At 32.0% G+C, this 6,759-nt stretch overlaps 1 protein-coding gene across 2 annotated transcripts in view; it reads right to left on the bottom strand.

The window, feature by feature from the left end:
* LOC106880957 (phosphatidylinositide phosphatase SAC2) overlaps positions 1–6,759 on the bottom strand; it is a 538,096-nt gene that overhangs the window by 297,844 nt on the left and 233,493 nt on the right. The window lies entirely within an intron of this gene.

The raw sequence follows: 6,759 nt of genomic DNA, 5'->3' as shown, positions 1-6,759 counted from the left end.
TATATATGCATGTATATCTGAATTGTGTATCCATATATGTCTATGTATGTATTTCATAATGCGTAATTAAACATGACAATCAAAACAAAGGTTGTGGTGAAGGATCATATCAGACAGTGTAACTCTCTGAATATTTAAAAGAAAGGAGGAGGGCAACTATAAAATAAGGCTGTGATTATTATCATTATTACTGTTGTTGTTGTTGTTGTTGTTGTTGGCAGTGAAGTGGCATAAATGGCAGAGAGCCAAATGAGATACTTTGTAATTATTTAGGTCTGCATAGTTACTATATACTCTCAGTTCAATTCCTCTCACCCTTTCATCTCCCCTCCAGGGGTCAAATCAAATCAGTAATAGTCAGTCCCAGTCATGCCCTGCAATTGAATCATTAACCCAAAGAAGCTAATTATTATTACTGTTGTTGCTTTTGTTGTTGTTGTTGTTACACAATAGTAGACTATACTTTTTTTTTTATCCTTCTAGTGCTGATAAAACACATATCAGTCAAATACTGGGGTCAAATACAGTATAACCAACAAGAACCCCTGCCTCCAAATTTAAGGCCTTGTGTTTCTATCACAAATCATTCTCACTGCATTGTTGCATCCATTATAGAGAGATGGGGTGGGATCAGAAGTGGGGAAAAGGAAAAATTTAAAGCACAAATGTTCCCTTGTTCTCCATGTGAGTCTATGACTAAATTAACAAGGTTACAACTAAGGTAATAAGACTGTGACTAAAGTGACATGACATGACAAAATTATGATTTAAGTAACAATGACTAGAGTGACAAGGTTATAACGAAAGTACTACAACTAAAGTAACAAGACTAGGACAAGAGTAACAGGATTATGACAAAGGTGAGATTACAATTGAAGTGCTATGACTGAAGAACAAGATTATGGCAAAAATGACGATATTATTTCCTAATGTAATAAATTTACTGAAATACAAATATACAGTAAGTAGGTACATGGATGTAGACACACACAGTCACAAAACTACTAACATACTATGAGTAATAGAACCAAAACTATACGATCTATAGAACTACTAACATACAATTAGAAACAGAGCCAAAATTATACAATTTATAGATTTTGTAACATATTATTAGTAATAGAGACAAAATTTTACAATCTATAGATCTACTAATAAATTTTAGTACATCCATGGTTGTACAACCTACAACACTAATAATATACTCTTTGTACAGCCAAAACAGATCAACTGTGACTGTTGTGTTTTCTTTAGTAACCGTGTAACAGATCAAAGCTACAATTAATCCAGGAGAAAACATTAACACTTAAATAAAGAGCTTTCAATGAAATCTGATGTTTATTTGCTTTTCACACTGACACAGACTTCGTTAGTTGTCAAATAAAAGTGATTAACATAATTACATTAAAGGCTCTCTTTTTTGTTTCAGTTTGTTTCTTTCTTTTAATTATTGGCTCAACAAGTATTTATATTTTAAAGTGTTAAGTTCAACATAGAGAAGCCTGGAAAACACAACAGTGTTAACAGAATATTAGATCTGGCAATGAATATGCTTTGCCATTGACAAACAGTTATTCCTTATCAATAATGCACAAATACAAACATACATACATGCATGTATTATGCAGCCAATGTACAAAGGAAATAAAACTCGTTATAAAAGACAGTTAAATATATTTGAAGATCAACAAATGGACAAATGTAGTCCTATGTCAAACATACAGTAATGCTTCTTCAAGAATAAAAACATATTTGAGATAGTTTTAGCATGAGATTATTACGTGCTGGATTTATCATAAAAATGTTTAAGCTGATATTTGCCCAAAAATTCAATAGATGTGTATTTGTTGCCATAGGGAAAAGGTATTCTTTGCAATATTTTTACATAAATAGGGCAAAGAAAATGAGAATAAACATTGTAGATAATTCTATAGATTCTATAGATTGACAGCAGGTATCAAATTCAACAGAAATACTAAAGACCAGCATTGTGATAAAGTTTAGATAATGCACCAACGCCAATGACACTAAACAGATTTGACTTGGCTTTGTTATGTAATACACAACAATGTGACAAATTGGCAGAATCATTAGAATATTGGATTGAATGCTTCATGGTATTTGTCCCAATTCTGTTGATTCTGGGTTCAAATCCTGTTGAAGATAACTCTTACAAGACGATGATTTGGTAGAATTGTAAGAAAATCATGATAAATGCCCTATGCTATTTGTTGTAGCCCTTCATGTTCTCAGTTCAAATCTGACCAATGCCTATCTGAGCACTAAACTTAATCCCTCATCTAGTCTAACACCATCACATTGGGTACATCGTTTGCCTTTCACAGACCCCACTCTTTGGCAAGCAATAAGAACAGGCTTCTAGTCTCAGAATAACATCATTCTTCCCTCCCTTCCACCAGTCTTGGAGGCCAAGTAAATGGTCATGGGCATTGCATTGCCTTCCTTCCGATGGCCAGAAATGGAAGGAGCCTCTATATGATAACTTATTACAGAAGAAATAGCAGCAAAATTCTTTAAATCACACTTCTATCTATAATACTAAAAACAGAACATATCAGACGAATATGGTTTTAAACAAATGGAAAGGTCAAGGCTGGAATGCTTTTGACTGTAGACCTAATGTATCAGGGCAAACCAAGGGTTAAACAACAACAACATGATAACAGAAGATAAAACAAAATATATTTTAAAATAAAAAAAATACATGATAAGTTTCTATAATTTCACTGTTTACATAGAATAAATTTGGGTTACATAGTTCGGATGTTGTTCGGATATTCCTGGTCACAGACGACAACAACAGTTACAAGAATGGTACTTTTCTTTATTCTAAGACTTAATTTGGCTGATCAATATAAACATTCACATCTTAAATAAAATAAGGATTTCAATGATTCCAATACAAATATGATCTTTGGAATCAGTGTAAATTAGGTCTGTATACACGGTGGTGGTGGTGGTGGTGGCAGTGATGGTGGTAGTGGTGGCTGGTGGTAGGGTCAGGGGTGCCAATAATGCTAATCACAGCAGTAATAGCAGTTAGAGGTAGAGGTACTAATAAGGATAACAATAGAGATGGCAGTGTTGGTAGTGGCAGTGGTGGTGGCCATGGCAGTAGTGGCAGTGATCGCTGTAACAATAAAGCCAACAATAACAGAGCTGTCTGTGCATCTCATCAAAACAAATTATTGTTTAAGCTTCTGTGAACTGTTTATTATAGATATTGCTTTCTTACTTCCATCCATCATTAGAACGACAAATATGTAGGTGTGCAAACAACTCTGTCTGTGTGTGCGTGTGTGTGTGCATGTGCGTGCGTGTATGAGTGTGTGTGTGTGTATGTGGGTGTCTTTGTGTGTGTGTATATATATATATATATGTTTGCACGTATATGTGTTTGTGTCAGTATGTGTGTGTATGTGAATGTGCGTGTGTTTGTGTCAGTAAATGTGTGTTTTTGTGTGTATATAGATATATATATATATGTTTGCATGTGTGTGTGTTTGTGTCAGTATGTGGGTGTGTGTGAGTATATGTGTGTTTGTGTCAGTATGTGTATGTGTGTGTGTACTGAACATCATGATGTGGAAGTAAAAAAATATTTTAGTATGTCAAGATCTTTTTTTACCAGCTCAAGAAGTTTGTAGCTACATCATAGCTTTAATTTGTACATGCATGTGTGCATACATACATATATGATATATATATAGGGAGAGTGAGAGAGATATAGAGAAAGATACATATACATACATGCACAAATATATATGTAAATAAACACACACATTTATATATATACATATATATATACACACACACACACTTTACATGAATACATATTCACGTGTGTGTGTGTGTGTGTGTGTGTGTGTGCTCACTTCTGTTTACTCAATGAAGAAGAAGAACCAATCTATAACAAAGAAATAAAACAGTTATCAAAATTTACACAGACACAAAATAAAACTAAATAATAAAACAAATAAAACTGAAACACCATCAAAAAAAGTTTCCTAAGTCTTTTACGAGGTCTACTCTTTCACAAGATGTTTCATGTATCATTGTAAAATGGTTGAGTGGTAGGAGAAGTAGAGCAACAGGCTGTGCATGGTACAGTATCTGGTTTTATCCCTATACATTCTGAGCTCAAATCCCGATGGGGGAAATTCAGATTTTAATCAATTTTGAAGGTTAATTAAAAGATGTACAAGTCCCAGGCATGTATTTAGTTCCTTTCATATCTTTATTCGAAAAGATATGGTTATTAATATACATATATATGTGTGTGTGTGTGTGTGTGTGTGTGTGTATGTATATATATATATATATATATATATATACACACACATATATATCGATATATGTATTGCTGACATCAAAGAATTTATTAACTTTCAAGAGAATATGAAATAATTCTTTGGGGGGGGGGGGATAGTGAATCTTGAAGCACATAAAGTTATGAATAATAACATGCAAATATTAGGTTAACAAATGTGACTTCATCTCCCACAGACAGTCTTCAACTTTTTCTATCAAAAGGAGTTTTTGAACCCAATATTTACATGATTTTATGTGCTTTGAGATGCACCCTTCAAAAGAAGCGTACATACGTTATATATACACACATATATATTGATATAAAATGTATGTATGTATACATTAATGTTTCTTTTTATGCTATAAGAAAAAAAACAATTTTACTGAATTAAACTGAAAGATTACTCAATACACTTGGTAGAGTATAAATTTATTCTTTAACAAGAATAGTATTGACAGTGACTTCGAAGTTTCAGCCATCTAAGCCATCATCAGATTATCCATATATATACACACACACACACACATATACATATGTATTTTAACCTTCTAGAGACACACACACACACAGATGTATGTATGTACATATGTATTTGAACTATATATATATATATATATATATATATATATATATATATATATATATATATATATATATATATATATACACACACACACACACGTTTGTACTTATATATATTTTATATATATATATATACACACACACACACACACGAACATTTGTATATGTATTTAAACTTATATAAATATGCATGACAATCAAAAATAGTAGGGAGGGGTTGTATAAATCAACAGAATTCTCGTTAAAAAATATTTTAAATGAGGCTGTGACATCATAAATTTTCAAAGTCCATCATTATTATGTTTTTCATTATTATTATTTATTAATGTGCCTTTATTGTTTGGTTGATCTTCCCCCACCACTTATACCCATTTGTTTTTGTTTGTTATTGCCCTCTTTGCATTTCACCTTTATACTGTCCCCATGTTTTTGGCCCTTATGGCTAATATAAGAAATCATTGTGGCAAATAAATGAAATCATTATTATTGTTATTGTTATTAGGGTAGTGAAATGGCAAAATCATTAGCACATTTGAAAGACTCTTTGCAGGATTTGTTGTAGCTTTTTATGTCCTGAGTTCAAATCCTGCCAAGGCCAACTTTGCATTTCACCCTTTCGAGGCCAATAAAATAAAGTACCAGTGAAATACTGGGATCAATTTAATTGACTAAACCTTGCCTCTTCTACAACTCAGGCTTTGTGCCTATATTAGAAACCACCACTACTGGCAGAACTGTTAAAGCATGAAGCAAAATGTCTTGTAACACTGTTCTGGGTTCAACTCCAGCCAAAGTCAAATTTCTTGTTCATTCCTTTGGGATTGACAAAATTTTGGGGGTTGATATAATCAGCTGGTTGCTTTCCTCAAATTTCTGGACTTGTGCCAATGTTAGAAATCATGATCATCAACATCAACATCATTATTATTATTATTATTTATATATTTATTTCTGTTACTCTTGTTGTTGTTATCATTGTTGCTCTGGCTGCAACTTTGAAAATCCAATAGGGAAAAAAAACAATGTTTCCTTGGTTCCAACAGACACACCTCAGATTCTTGAAAATGTCCATAATTATATGTTTTAAATGATAATTCTTTCTTTGTAATATCAAACATCTCCCAAACTAAGAGGCAGGGGATCTTACAACAACAGCAGCAGCAGTAGTGGAAATTACAATAACGGTGGCACTAGAAATAAACATTATCCGTATTTCCCTGCTAAACAAGAACTGTGGAAACAAATTAACAAAAAAAAACGTAAATAAATTAATATATGGATAAATGTCTAAATATATATAAGAAAACAAAATTCTTTTTTTTTTTTTTGTAAATAATGAAGCTGTCTTTTGTTATAACAAGATCAATAGTTGAAAAGAAATGAAAATATTATATTGAAATCACATACACAACCCAGTATATTACTGGTGGAACTTATTGATTGGAAAAGAAACAATGACAGAATCCATCCCAATGTTTTAGTTTTTGCTACATATTTTATTAACTTCTGTGGGACCAAAATAATTGGACAGGATTGAACATCAAAACAGTGTAAGACAAAACTAAATACTTTCAGTAGACCCCCATATCTACCTAAATTACTGTTATCTTCCAATAACTAACTTGATATTATATATATATATATATATATATATGTATATCTGTTTAATTTGTTTTGGGTGAATGCCTCAGAATGCTTTCTTAAAAGCTCCTAATCTTAAATAACATCTTATGAATATGAAAAATTCTTGACTTATGAACATGTAGGATGCAGAAACATGTGTTGTGATAAAGCCTATGAATTTCCATCCACAAGTTATTATGGTTATTACATATAAATATTAT

The sequence above is a fragment of the Octopus bimaculoides genome, chromosome 22 (assembly GCF_001194135.2).
Source record: "Octopus bimaculoides isolate UCB-OBI-ISO-001 chromosome 22, ASM119413v2, whole genome shotgun sequence".
In the NCBI taxonomy this organism is placed as follows: Eukaryota; Metazoa; Mollusca; class Cephalopoda; order Octopoda; family Octopodidae; genus Octopus; species Octopus bimaculoides.
Note: the sequence above shows the minus strand (reverse complement) of the source record. Positions and strands in the feature narration are given on the sequence as shown.